Source organism: Thalassophryne amazonica, chromosome 2 (assembly GCF_902500255.1).
Source record: "Thalassophryne amazonica chromosome 2, fThaAma1.1, whole genome shotgun sequence".
Taxonomy (NCBI): domain Eukaryota; kingdom Metazoa; phylum Chordata; class Actinopteri; order Batrachoidiformes; family Batrachoididae; genus Thalassophryne; species Thalassophryne amazonica.
In genome coordinates this window covers 79,755,366-79,771,130 of record NC_047104.1, presented here as the reverse complement: position 1 = coordinate 79,771,130, position 15,765 = coordinate 79,755,366, and positions in this window count along the sequence as shown.

Here is a 15,765-nt window from a genome sequence, read left to right as displayed (position 1 = left end):
TCAGTGACTTGGAAATGTTCATGTTTCCATGTCTCCTTATTGTTCCCCCCCCTTTTTTTTAAATATTATTATATTTATGGAATAATTGAAGGAGTGGGATACAATTAGTTATACCTAACAGCTAATGTTAGCTTATCTAGTCGGCTGTAGCACTGTTTATCGTAGCTTACAATATAGTTGGTGCTTTTGTGTTTGATAACCCACGTTTATTCATACTTTTGTCCACATTTATTTTTATGTGTATTTGTTAATACTGTTATTGTAGGTTTAAGTACGCTATTATACTTTATATAGTAATTACCCTTTTTGTTTATCTTGTTAGCTTGCTAGGTACGGTTGGCTTATTAACAGCTAATTTAGGTCTTCTAACTATAACTAGCTTATTTTTTTGTTATTTACAATTTTATTTTACATGGTGTAGATTTTTAATGATTCATCAGTTTATGTGTTCTTTAAAAGATATCAACATATAGTACCTACGTTCTTAGTTTTCCATTTGATAACTATCGATTATGCTTTTTATTTTCGTATAGTATGCTAGCAGAGTTACTTTAGATAGATACCAATACACATTACATCATAGCTTCTGTTTCTATAATAAAATACCATATTTATAGCTTAGCCTGCTAACTGTAATTTAATTTTACTACTAGTTTACATTCTTAAATACCTATACTACAATCTTCTCCTGTATTAATATTTAGGTTTTAAAACCTACTCTTGTATATTATATAATACCATATTTTTTGTATATGTTGTTTATTACCCTTATTATTTAATTATCAGTTATATATATATATATATATATATATATATATATATATATATATATATATATATATATATATATATGATGTCTTATCTTTCTTATGTCTTATTATTTATTATATATCCTTTTTTTCTTGAGCCGCTTGGGTGGGTAGGGAAAAAAAGCTTTTCAACCTACCATCCCTGGTTCTCAAGACCAAGCACCTAAGTGACTCTACTCTACTCTTTTCCACTCTTCTATTTTACTCTTCCTTTTTAGATATTTAGATATACCTTAGTATACTAGCATAGTTCCACCTTATAATTGGAATATAATATATAAGATATACCTATTGAATTTTCATGTTTCCATCCCCTGATTGTTTGAAGAAAACTGCCAATAAAACTTATGATTATTTACAGGTGTTATCAAGGTTTAGAAATTTGCTTTCAGTTTGAGTTTGAGGAAGATAATTTTAGAAATTTGTGTTCTTTTTTTGTATTTCTTGTATCTGAAACGGCATAAACAAAGTAAAATGTGTGAAATACGAAATGTTCCAATACTTTTGGAGGGCACTGTATCCTAATGTTATGATGAGTGCAAAATGAGTTATTCTTTTAAGAATGTTAAATTTTCACTGTTGCTGCACTTTGTGTGAAATCATTGTCATATCGTATATCATATTGATATGACAATATTGAGATACAATAATTTGACCATATTGTACAGCCATACTGTCAACTAGCAGAAACAGAGTCCCCCCAGAAGCTGAAAGGTTTTAGCCATGCTCATGCTCCCTAGAACAATTTTACTGAAAAAAGTCGGAAGGATCTAAATGACATGGTTAGATGGTAAGGACTTTCCAGGCATGTGAGAGGCAAAAAAAGAAAAGAAAAAATGCTTAAAATGGAGGGGTGTGAGATGCTGAAGAAATTTGCTCATTCATGTCTGTGAAATATACATATTATTACTACTGCTACTACTAATAATAATAATTATTATAAGGGTGTGTATATGATAACAAGAACTTGAACAACTTATGAGTATATTAAGACCATAACTGTTGAGGTCTAAGGTTCTAAACACATTCTGGACTCACACCATTCCAACCCATTTTGGAAACTTTGCATAATTTATTACCACCTTTGAAAAATGTCAGCTACCTATTTTATAAACAGTATCCAATCTAGACCCTGCGGATCCCCACGGGCAACGCGGTAATTTTGAAATAATTAATAGTGGTAATAGCACTGTTTAAAGTTTTGAAAGGTTTAAAAAGAAAGAAAATGTCAACAGAAGATTAAGTAACTCAATTCCAGATGCTATTTAATTTTTTTATCCAATAAAATATCTTCAAACATAATTTCAAATTGATTTAAATGTAAACTTGTTTTGAAATAAAGTTTTCATTCATTCAGTGGGAGGGGGAGGAGATTAGATGATGAAACTGGTAAACACATTTTGTTTGGAAAGCTTCAAGGCAAACCCAATGACATGAGGAGATTGGTGTCCAATTTTCCAGCACCATGAGTTTAGGAATTGAAATTTGATTGGATTAGCAATCATCTTTATTTAATCAGGCTTAAAGTGTTATCAGTTTCTCTTGGAGTGATGTCAAATTACAGATGATGTGTGTCTACATCAGGTCAGTAGAGGTCAGTTTTTATAGGTTACTTGTCAGATCCTAAAATTGATGTTCCCTTGGAGGCTAATCTGCTTCCACATCCAATATTCACAACAACAGCTGTATCCAAGCAGTGAGCCTGTATGCCTTCCCTTTCTTTTCACTTACGAACATCGTTAGGTTTAATTTGTTGGGACACCTGGTCACAGTGGAGAAACAGCTGCTGGAAAGTGAACTCGAATCTCTGTGGTGATGCCACCTGGAGACTGAGAAACTGAGAAGCAATATTTCACTGTAATGGAAGCTTTTACCCCTCTTCATGTGTTTATTCCATGTAAATTCATGTACAGTCAAGGGACTTCCTTTGTGATGTGATTTGAGGCTAACATATTCATGCTCTTTGTAAATGATATGAACTTCTAATTTTTTAGAAGACATGCAGAGCTGTTGGTTTTTGAAAAAACTAGTGATGTTAAATTCTGTGTATAATCCCAGTGGTGGGCACACTTCCGATAATCCGATAACAGATAATAATCGAAGATAATGTTTTCAGTATCGGATTATCTTTTTAGATCACTTTAAAAACCATTATCGGACCAATTATCTTCCGATTAATTTTTGTCTGATAACTTTTAAACAAATAAACAAACAAAGCTGAACAGCGACAAGCATTTTTAAAATAAGTTCAGCACCCACCTGTTAAAAGTTTTGTAACAGACAAAGCATGTTTGAGAATGTGCGCAAACATGCGCACATTCTCTAAACATGCAAAAAAATTTGCGATGACACTTCCAGGGCTCCGTAAAAATGCCTGTTTTTACAAATAAAAAAATGGAATATTTTACAAAAGCACATTTAAACACCAACACACGACAGACGTCACATTAACGTGTTGGTTTACATAATGAATGACTGAACCAATCAGTGTTTAGCAGAGGCACGTTTACCCAGAATCCTTTGCGATCTGTCTCTTTGTTACAAAACGTCAGAATTAGTGCATTATTCAACATTAAAAGATATATGTTATATTTTAACTTTGTACAAATGACAGAAATGACATTAATGGAGTTATTCTATTGGTATTAATGTTATTTATAAATCAACACCATAACTCAATATGACTTTATTTTTCAAGACCTCCGCATGACCGGAGCTTTGTCGTTGATAGAGAGCTGGCTTTACGAATGCTCTCAAGGTGCCTTTGTGTTGGGAGGGCTGTAATAAACAAGAGCTTCCAGCAGGGGCTGAATGTTGAAAGAAAAAAGTTTGGTCTCATTGTTTGGGTCTCGGGGTGCCTCTGCGCTCGGAGCACTGTAGTAAACAAGAGCTTCCAGCAGGGGCAGACTGTTGAAAGAAAAAAGTGTGGTCTTATTGTTTGGGTCTGTTGTTATTTTTAATATTATTAGAAGCTATTAAATTTGTTTTACTAGTAGTTGTAAATGTGCCAGAGATAATATTGGAATTTATCTGTTATCGGTTATCTGTAACTTCCGATACATTTTTGGGTGGTTTATTGTTTTATCTTTATTGAAGATAACTTTTCAGTTATCTGATTATCTGTTATCGAAGTTAATTTTTTGGTTATCTGTGCCCACCACTGTATAATCCTAATAATAAATAAAAAAACATATAATTTCATAAATTTTGCTGGAGTGACTTTCTCCCACTTCCCACTTGAATTGGTGACTCTAAAATTGAGCATAGATGCAAGTGAAAGTGTCAAAGTGTTTGTCTATCTGTTTCAGTTGGCCCTGCAATAACTTGGTGCCAAATAGGCTATGGGACATATAATGAATATATCCCTAATTTTCTTTTGCGTGCAGCAATGGTGGGGGCAACCTAAAACTATTATGGCTTTGTAGAAAATTTGTCCATGATCAGGAATATCAATGTTCCCAGCGTAGTTGGGGGGGTGTTTTCCTATGGTACATCAAGTGTATTGTGGTTAATGTTTTCCACAGATCATCAGATTGTTGATTAAAATTGATTCAGAACATTATCCAAACTATTATGCAGTACTGCAAGTTCTTTTCTTGCATCTGCAGGGGGCAAATTTATACCACTTATTTGATGAAAAATTATTATTAGCAGGTAATCTAACAATATCTCGTATATTTTTGGAGGGGTAAAGTGAAGCAGAACATGTTGAAAAATAATTAAATGGACTGCCTTTATATAACGCTTTTCCATCTGCATCAGACGCTCAAGCACTTTACAAATAATGCCTCATATTCACCCCAATATCAGGGTGCTGCCATACAAGGCGCTCACTACACACCGGGAGCAATAGGGGATTAAAGACCTTGCCCAAGGGCCCTTAGTAATTTTCCAGTCAGGCTGGGATTTGAACCGAGGACCTTCTGGTCTCAAGCCCAATGCCTTAACCACTAGACCATCACCTCCCCCAAGGCTAACATATTCATGCTCTTCCAACCAAGAGGTGTTTGTGGCAAATAATTATAGATTACAATGTACAGCGATCGCTGTATCGGACCATTGTGGTGAAAAGAGAGATGAGCAGGGGGGCAAAGCTCTCGATCACCAATTAGCTAAACTGCAGGATTGTCTTACAGACATAAAGACATGGATGACCTCTAATTTCCTGCTTTTAAACTCAGATAAAACTGAAGTTATTGTACTTGGCCCCACAAATCTTAGAAATCATGGTGTCTAACCAGATCCTTACTCTGGATGGCATTACCCTGACCTCTAGTAATACTGTGAGAAATCTTGGAGTCATTTTTGATCAGGATATGTCATTCAAAGTGCATATTAAACAAATATGTAGGACTGCTTTTTTGCATTTACGCAATATCTCTAAAATTAGAAAGGTCTTGTCTCAGAGTGATGCTGAAAAACTAATTCATGCATTTATTTCCTCTAGGCTGGACTATTGTAATTCATTATTATCAGGTTGTCCTAAAAGTTCCCTAAAAAGCCTTCAGTTAATTCAAAATGCTGCAGCTAGAGTACTGACAGGGACTAGAAGGAGAGAGCATATCTCACCCATATTGGCCTCTCTTCATTGGCTTCCTGTTAATTCTAGAATAGAATTTAAAATTCTTCTTCTTACTTATAAGGTTTTGAATAATCAGGTCCCATCTTATCTTAGGGACCTTGTAGTACCATATCACCCCAATAGAGCGCTTCGCTCTCAGACTGCAGGCTTACTTGTAGTTCCTAGGGTTTGTAAGAGTAGAATGGGAGACAGAGCCTTCAGCTTTCAGGCTCCTCTCCTGTGGAACCAGCTCTCAATTCAGATCAGGGAGACAGACACCCTCTCTACTTTTAGGATTAGGCTTAAAACTTTCCTTTTTGCTAAAGCTTATAGTTAGGGCTGGATCAGGTGACCCTGAACCATCCCTTAGTTATGCTGCTATAGACGTAGACTGCTGGGGGGTTCCCATGATGCACTGTTTCTTTCTCTTTTTGCTCTGTATGCACCACTCTGCATTTAATCATTAGTGATCGATCTCTGCTCCCCTCCACAGCATGTCTTTTTCCTGGTTCTCTCCCTCAGCCCCAACCAGTCCCAGCAGAAGACTGCCCCTCCCTGAGCCTGGTTCTGCTGGAGGTTTCTTCCTGTTAAAAGGGAGTTTTTCCTTCCCACTGTAGCCAAGTGCTTGCTCACAGGGGGTCGTTTTGACCGTTGGGGTTTTACATAATTATTGTATGGCCTTGCCTTACAATATAAAGCGCCTTGGTGCAACTGTTTGTTGTGATTTGGTGCTATATAAAAAAAAAATTGATTGATTGATTGATTGATTGATTTATCGATCGATCTACATTCCGACCCTCACCTATGGTCATGAGATTTGAATTGAATTTTTTTTAATTGAATTATTTTATTTTGACACACATGGTTGAATAAAAAGAAACACAATATTTACAAACACAAAACAAAACAACAATACAGCAAAACAGAAAACAAAATACAATAATCCAAAACTGACCAAAATCAAAACCCATGTGACCAAAAAGGGGTGGGTAGAAGCATAACTTATCAAGACCCACCCCTTATTCCACAAAATCAATAAATACACTCACTACTAATTAGATTCAGACACACACATGTATGCAAATATATATATATATATATATACACATATATATCTATACACACATATATACACACACAAATACTTGTACAATACATATACCATCACATATGCTTCCCAGTCATGTTACAGGTCATACCCACATATACCTAAGCATACATACTTACATACAAGCAAACATTACATACTTGACACAGTCACTTCACGACGAATCCCACTACAATATTTTGAAACAATTACTTTTTTGCAGAGTCGCTTAAAACATGCCAGAGTACCACATGTTTTGATCTCAATAGGAGACTCATTCCACATCTTCACCCCTGTCACGGATACACAAAAACCTTTTACATTAGTGCAAATTAATGGTTTCTTAAATAATACACAGCCACATAAACTATACTCAGAATCCCTCATTTCGAACAGCCTCTGGACATGTCTCGGCAAGGCTTGGTTTTTTGCTTTAAACAAAATCTGTAGTGTAGTGTACTCCACCATGTCTCTAAATTTTATTACGTTCAAAGAAATAAATAGGGAATGAGTTGGTTCATGAAAATGTTTATTGCAGATGATACGTATGGCTCGTTTTTGTAGAAGAAATATTTGATTAGTGTTTGATTTATAAGTATTTCCCCACAACTCAATGCAATATGTCATGTATGGTGCTATTAATGAATGGTATAAAGTAAGTAACCCTTCCCCTGATAGTGTGTCTTTGGCTTTATACAAGATGGTGATAGATTTGGACATTTTTTATTTAATATAGTTTATATGTACTTTCCAACTTAGTTTATTGTCAATTATAACACCAAGGAATTTATTCTCTGTTACTACCTCAATTTCCGTATTGTTTATAATCAAATTTTTAAATTTAGGTAATTGTTTATTTCCAAATATAATACATTTAGTTTTCCCAAGGTGGAGTGACAATTTATTAGCATCAAACCAAGCCTTGAACTTTCCCAATTCGTTCTCCACCATGTCCAGAAGCTGTTCGACATTATCACCACTGCAAAACACAGTTGTGTCATCAGCAAAAAGGACACACCTCAGTGATCTCGACACCCAGCTTATATCTTTAATATACAGTAAAAATAACAATGGACCCAATACTGATCCCTGCGGCACACCGCACGTAATTTCCCGGAGTTCAGAATCTATATTGTTAAAGTGAACATACTGGAATCTACCATGTAAATAACTATTAATCCAATCATATGCAAGACCTCTGATTCCGTATTGCTGCAATTTAGATAATAGTATTCCATGATTAACTGTGTCAAATGCTTTCTTTAAATCAAAGAAAATGCTTACTGTGTATTGTTTATTATCAATTGCAGTCGCTATATTTTCCACCAAATCCATCACAGCAAGTGATGTAGTCCGAGACTTTCTGAATCCGTATTGTTCTTCGCAGAGTATATCATATTTTGATAAATAGTCCTGCAGTCTCTTAGCAAAAATGTTTTCTAAAATTTTGGAAAATTGTGGCAAAAAGTGAAATGGGTCTATAATTAGAAAAGGTGTGTTTATCGCCGGATTTAAACAGAGGTATTACTTTGGCTATTTTCATTTGAGAGGGAAATGTACCAGTGCTCAGCGACAAATTGCAAATCTAATTGAAAGGTTTTACTACACAATCAATAATTTTTTTCAATAAAGCCATATCCAAACTGTTAAAATCAGTTGATTTCTTATTATTGGAACCATACACCAAATCAATTATTTCTCTCTCATCAGTGCCACCAATAAACATTGACATAGATTTATTAAATGATGTATTATTGACCTAGAAGTTGTTATTCGATGAGTCAATACTACTAGCAAGATTTTTCCCAACATTAACAAAATATTCATTAAAGTGGTTAGCAATAGACTTGTTGTCATTAATCATATTGTTACTATTTAAATGAAAAAATGAAGGATAATCTCTAACATTTTTACTCTTATTTATTATTTCATTTATAATATTCCATGTGTTTTTGATGTTTCTATTTATACCCAGTAACTCACTATATCTTTTCTTAGAAAATCTCATAATATTAATTAATTTATTCTTATATTTTTGTATTTAGTTTCAGCTTCCTTTGTTCTTAATTTTATAAATTGTTTATACAACAAGTTCTTCTTTTTACATGCATTCTGAAGTCCCTTAGTTATCCATGGTTTGTGACAGTATCGATTTCTGTGCCTTTTGTTAACAAGAGGACAATATTTGTCATATAACCTGGAGACAGTTGAAATAAAAGCATTATAAGATTCATCAACATCATCAACATACACCTCGTCCCAGTTCTGGCGCAATAATTCCTCCCTAAAGTTATCAATGATTACAGGTGTTACTGTTCTCCTCAAGGTCTTTAGTTCACTTTGGTGATTACTACTACTATGACCCTGTGATGCAAACACAGTAAAAACTGGCAAAAACTGGCAGATTTGGCTCATGACCAAAAGAACAAGATTGAGAGTACAAGTGGCCGAGATGATTTTCCTCCGCAGGTGGCTGGGCGCTCCCTTAGAGATAGGGTGAGGAGCTCAGTCACTTAGGAGGCACTCGGAGTCGAGCTGCTGCTCCTTCACGTTGAAAGGAGCCAGCTGAGTTGGCTTGGGCATCTTTTTTGGATGCTCCCTGGATGCCTCACGGGAGAGGTGTTCCGGGCACATCCCATTGGGGGGAGGCCCCAGGGAAGACCCAGGACATGCTGGAGGGACTACATCTCGCAACTGCCTTGGGAACGCCTCGGGGTTCGCCCGGATTTGCTGGGGGAGGCGTGTGTGGATCGGGAGGTCTGGGCGGCTTTGCTTGAGCTGCTGCCCCCGCAACCTGACCTCAAATGAAGCAGAAGAAAATAGATGGATGGAAGTTTCCACTGTATCACGTGCCATATAATCGATTGTAAAGTATTATCAACTACGCAGTATTATATTTTACTGAGTGACATGAATCATTGTTGAATTCTAAGAAATTACTTTTTGCCGACAAATCTATGTGGCTAATGCAAAATATGGATAAAAATAAGTCAGGTTCCGCCGCTGAGCAACATTCCATAGATGCTGCCATTTTGGCTCTCAGAGCGATACTACTGTGATTCTGATTGGTCCACTACACCATCGCGTATAATATGGTATCGCTGATTAGTTGGGTGATAGGCTTGGACGTGAATTTTAAAGAGTAAACAATTGCCAAAATTATTCATTTCCAGGCTTTTGTGAGTAGCTTTTAGAAGTGGGGATATACATTTTCTAAGCAACAATAATATTTTTTGAATTTCCTTTCAAGAATAAAGTTGCCCCCCCATGTGTTGCACGAAACAGAGCTTTAGATGGGCATGTATTGTGGTCTAAAATGGCCATTGTGTCATAGATGGTGCTCCTTCACAATGCACATGATACTCCTCTTTTCGTTTGACACAGAGTCATTCCAGTGGTACCCAGGGATCCTTCAAAGAGTCAGAGTATGAAAGACAAAATGTCTTTGGTGACCTAATTGTCACTTTGAGTTACTTGTTGGCATCATATGTGCATATTAATAGTATTTTTACTATCTAGTAAGTGTTACCATAAACAATTTGCATTTGTTAATAGATAATGTCATTGTACTACTGGTTTGGAGAACTGGGTGCCTGCTGGGGTTGCCAACTCTCTGAAAAATAAATAAGGGACACCTCACTGGCAGGGCTGACCGGCCCATGGAAATATAGACTGGAATGGACATGCGCGCCTCTATCTATTAGCGTCACTCAGGACAGGAAGGCGCCATTACTAAGGGTGGAAATGTGCAGCTCATCAATAATAAACTGACTGCTTTTTTTGCACTAGCGTCACTATTTCTTAATGGATTTTAATAAATGTAGGCTTGTTTCAAAGCCCTTTGAAAGCTCTTTCCAATGCACCTATGCATGTGTGGGTGAAAAAAAAACTTTTATGTAAAATGCAGAAATCTGGGGAAATTACAACAAACTGTGCTGCTTTTCTCACTTTATTGTCGCTATTTGTTAACAGATTTTAATAAAAGTAGGCTTGTTTTAAAGCCTTTTAATTGCTCTTTCTAATGAACCCATACATGTCTAGGTAGAAAAAAATGTTTTATGTAAAGTGTGGAAATTTGTGGAAAATATTCCATTCTGTTCATTTACTGTGATTTTTTTTTTTCCTGTCATCATAATTCTCGATGGATTTTTATAAATGACGCTTGTAAGTTGTATTCATGCTAATTAAAAGGTCTAACGAACCCATACATGTCTGGATAAAAAAATCCTTATGTATTAAAATATTAATCTGAAGTATGCCTTGCCATTGTGCTCATTTACCTTGCTGCTTTTTCAACTGTAATATTACTGCTAGACTTTTAATGACAACAACATATATATGATTTTTACTAACATTTTATTACAAGTAGATATAAAGCCATTCAGAATTTATGACTTTTGACCCTCAGTCAGGGTAAAAAGTACCTCCTCCATCCCCACTGTTAAAATTTAAATGCCTCCTGTGACCACCATGTACATATCATATTAAACAACAGCTGCAAGTATATAGACATAAATACATTTAAACATTTTTGTTTCCGCATGTGAACGCAGCTTAATGAAAAGAACTTATGGTGTTGAGTTATAGTCTCAGTATACTGACATTAAATTGCGGCATAACGACTTTAAAATAGACATTTGTTTTACATAATTACATTAAGGCTCTTTTACAGTTCATTTTAGTATTGGAGAATTTGTTTTTGTGGTTCGTGCAGTTGATGATGAAGCACTGGCTGCCTTTTTTCTCCTCATATCGCTTCTGTTTAACAGGATCAAGGTCTCTCTCCACCCTCAGTAATGGCCGCCGTGGGGCACGCCGCTAGTTACGTGATGTCCATTCCAGGTCTCTATTTCCATGGACCGGCCAACTGACCATTGCCTTCACCCTTCCCAGCGTGTGTGTGAAACGATTTTTAACCATTTGACTATTGACTTGACCCTGAATTTAAGTAGATGCACACATGCATTTGTTATGATATGAACATGCAGAAAACAAATTATTATTTAGCAATTTATTTTTAGTGCAAAATAAATTTTCACTCACAATTTCAATATGAGCATCCTGTCCTGCTTCAAAATATAAAAAAAATGTCTTTAAAAATAAATCTTTCTCTGTCGTGTTATTGCTTAACTTAAAAGTGTATAAATTAACAAAAAAAATATCATCCAAAACAATGTAACAGTGAAAGTCTGAAAAAGTAAACAATACTTACAATACTTATAGCTGTTGTCGCGCACCTTTTCCACCTAGCCATTTTCCTTTTCCCATTTGCCCATGTATTTTTGCTTTCTTTTTTTCGAGGAGGAGTAACGATGTTATTGCTGTTCGTAGGCGTATCTGCAGTGCCAGTGTCGGTGTCTGTGTCGGTATCAGCCATGCTGATTTGTTATGGTCGTCCGACGACGGTCGTCGGCTCATGATTCTCGTCCGGGATCTTCTTGCGAGCAGATGTCCCTCAACCAATGAGATAAGAGTGATTCTGTATCGTCAACTCGTGTCTGTCAGCTCATTGGTGAAGAGCAGGAGAGAGGCTGGGATCAAATTTACCGTAAGTTTCCAAATAAAGCGCAAGTCAATTCCATTGACATTTTACAGACTTTGATTCTCACAGAAATACGGGACAAACTGCGTCCTGTTTCAGGTCAATACAGAACGCACACTTTTATTTCCAAATAAGGGACGATTCCGTTTTTCAAGGGACGGTTGGCAACCCTAGTGCCTGCCACTTTAATACTTGTTGGGCTGAGTGTGGCGTGGTGTTGTGGGGGAGGGGCGGAAGGTGCGAGAGGGTGAGCTTATGGATGTGTGGGAGCACACAAATTGGAACCTTAGAAGTTTTAAGTTGTATATCAATGGAGTTCAATGGTTTGGTAAAATAAAACTACAAAACTAATTTCAAGTGGAAGATTTGTTTTTTTTTGTTGTTGTTTTGTTTTGTTTTTTGGATCCTGGAACACGCGTCAGCCACAAGACTCCCATTTTTCTTTTTTCCTTTTTTTTTTTGTCTGTTTGGAGATAGCTACAGCTTTAGTCAGAAAAAACCCTGTTTCGTGTGAAAAAGGAACTTTGGAAACTGTGGACTGTTTGGATCATGTTAGCAAGGAACCAGAAGAATTAGCCACATGTGGGGGAAAGAAAGTTCTAGTATGTCATAACGGATTTGCTAATTTGGAAGCTATAATGGACGACATTACTGGACTACAAGTTTGTGGAAAAAGAGACTCTATAATGGCAGAAAAGGCTGTTGAAGAAAAGCTGCACAGGTTAACTCAATCAAGAAAAGCTAAGCTGGGCCAGCTAACTAATCAAGCTAATCAGATTGAAAGGCTAATGGAAAACGATGCTAATGTGAACACAGTTAAACTGAAGTTGCATTTAGATTACCAAGAGATATTTGAAGAATTTTGCAAGATAAATGAGATCACTTAATGAATGTGGAAGAATTTCAGAAGGACCAAAGTTCTTGGTATGAGCAAAAAGCAAGCAGAATGCAAGATTTATTCAACATGTGGACTTGTTGATTAAAGCAGCTGAGGAGCGTGCAGAACAAGCAAGGAATTGTGACGCAAACCTTCATCCATCTAACAGTGTATCTGTTGCATCCATCTCATTAAGCAGTAAGAGCAGAAGGCGTGAGTCAACTGTTGGGAGCCAAGTGTCTCATGCTTCATCAATGCACCTTAAAGCAGAAATGGAGAAAGCCACATTGCTTGCACAAGCTACAGCCCTTAAACAAAGGCAAGAACTTGAACGTCAGGAAGCTGAATTGAAAGCAAAAAGAGAAGAATTGGATTTACAAATTACTATTGCTGCTTCCGATGCAAAATTACAAGTTCTAAGCAACTTTGAAAATGAGTTTGCATCACAAGTGAGTCCTGCACATTCATTGACAATGGAATCTGCCTTTATTCCATCACCTGCAAGTCCAAATCCAGTCACCAACACAGAAATTGGACAAGGTCAATTTACACCTCTTCAGCCTCAGCCTATTGGTACACAGAAGTCGACAGCAAATTTTATGGCAGATGACCATGCAGTTGAAACACTTTGCAGTGTTATGGTTCGTCAGAATACCATAACAGAGTTGATGGTGAAACAACAGAAATTGATGACATTCCTACCTTCTGCGGTGATCCTTTTGATTACAATACATTCATAAGAGCCTTTGAACATGGCGTAGAATCCCACACCGAAAGCCCTAAGGACCGTCTTTACTTTTTAGAGCAGTTCACTAGTGGACCACCTAAGGAGCTGATAAAGAGCTGCCTTTATATGCAGTCAGCTGAAGGCTACCACAAAGCCAGATAGTTACTTAATGAGCATTTTGGAAATGATTACACAATTGCTGTAGTCCATATGAACAAGGTCATGAACTGGACACCTATCAAGCCAGAGGATGCTGAAGCTCTGAATGCATTCTCACTCTTCTTGACAGCTTGCTGTAAACACCACGGCACAAGTGTGTTACATGGAGGAGCTTGATAATGTTGCAAACTTAAAAGCCATTGTAACAAAGCTTCTGTACAAGCTACATGAAAGGTGGAGAAGTGTTGTATATGGTGTGCAAGAGCAATGTGACAGGAGAGTCAAGTTTGAGGATTTGGTGGAGTTTATTAATAAACAAGCCAGAATTGCACTTCATCCAATCTTTGGTGACATAAAAGACAGCACAACTGCTAAGACATCTGCAACTAAACAAAGCAATAACAAAGATCAGACAAAAAGGTGTAATCAAGAAGTCATTCACCGCAAGTGCCATACAGTTGGACAATCAAGCAACAGAGACAAAGCCAAAGAAAAACGTCAATTCTACAAAGACAGCAACACAGATGTGTCTCTACTGTGATGGTGAGCACACCATAGACTTATGTAGAAAGCTTAAAGACAAGCCACAAAATGAAAAGATAGAATTCTTAAAGTACAAACAACTTTGTTTTGGATGCTTGAAGCAAGGCCACATGAGCAAAGTCTGCAAGGGAAATGTCAGCTGTCAGGTGTGTTCATTAACTCATCCTACACTGCTGCATATTAAGAAAAAGGACACAGTTGCTTAAACAGAGAAGATGAATAAGAGCAGTGAAACTCAATCTTCAGTGCCTTTATTGCTGCAGAGTCAGAGGGTTGTGAGCTGACTGGGGCCGGGGAGGATGACTGCACACTTGCAATTGTTCCTGTCAAGGTCAAAGCCAAGAAGGGAAGTATGGCGGTGCAGACGTATGTCTTCCTTGACCCAGGAAGTTCTGCCACATTTTGTGCAGAGGCACTGATGGATAAATTGAAGCTCGCTGGAAGAAAGACTGATATATTACTGAGAACCATGAATGAAGAGAAACCTGTCTGTATGTATGTGGTATCAGGCTTGGAGGTCAGTAATTTGTCTGGTGAGGAATTCATTGATCTTCCAGATGTCTTCACGCAAAGTTCAATACCTGTAGGAAAAGAAAACATACCACAACAAAGGATCTTGAAAGGTGGACCCACCTTGAAGAAATCAACCTACCTCAAATTGAAGCAGACATTGGATTGCTTATTGAAGTGAATGTACCTAAAGCTATGGAGCTGTGGGAAGTGCTAAGCAGTGTTGGTAATGGGCCATATGCTGTAAGGACTAAGCTTGGCTGGTTTGTGACTGGACTTTCGAGGGAAACCTGTAGGCATGCAGACAAGGGAAAACCGATAAAGACAATGGCAAACCACATTTCAGTGAGCAGCTTAAAGAACTTGTGGCTACAACAGTTCAAGGTGGATTTTCCAGAAGGAGGGAAACATGATGAAGCGGAAATGTCTAGAGAGGACCACCAGTTCATGGACATGGTCATGGAATCTCCTAAGCTGATTGACGGTCACTACTCTTTATATCTACCACTCAAGAATAGATTGGTCAACCTGGCAAATAATCGCCCAATTGCTGAGCAGCGAGCACATAACTTGAAGCGGAAATTTCTCAGGAATGATTGCTTCAGACAGGAATATGTAGACTTCATGGAAGACCTGATTAAGAAGGGCTATGCAGTGCAATTGTTGAACAACAACCTGACACACAAGGAAGGGAAAGTGTGGTATATACCACACCATGCTGTATACCATCCTGTGAAGTAAAAATTACGAGTTGTGTTTGACTGTGCAGCATCCCATTAGGGCACATCTCTGAACAACCAACTTCTTCAGGGTGCAGAATTGACCAGCAGTCTGATTGGTGTCATGATCCGATTCAGACAAGAACCTGTTGCAATCATGGCACACGTGGAAGCAATGTTTCACCAGGTAAAGGTGCCTGATGGAGACTCTGACTTGCTCAGGTTCCCCTG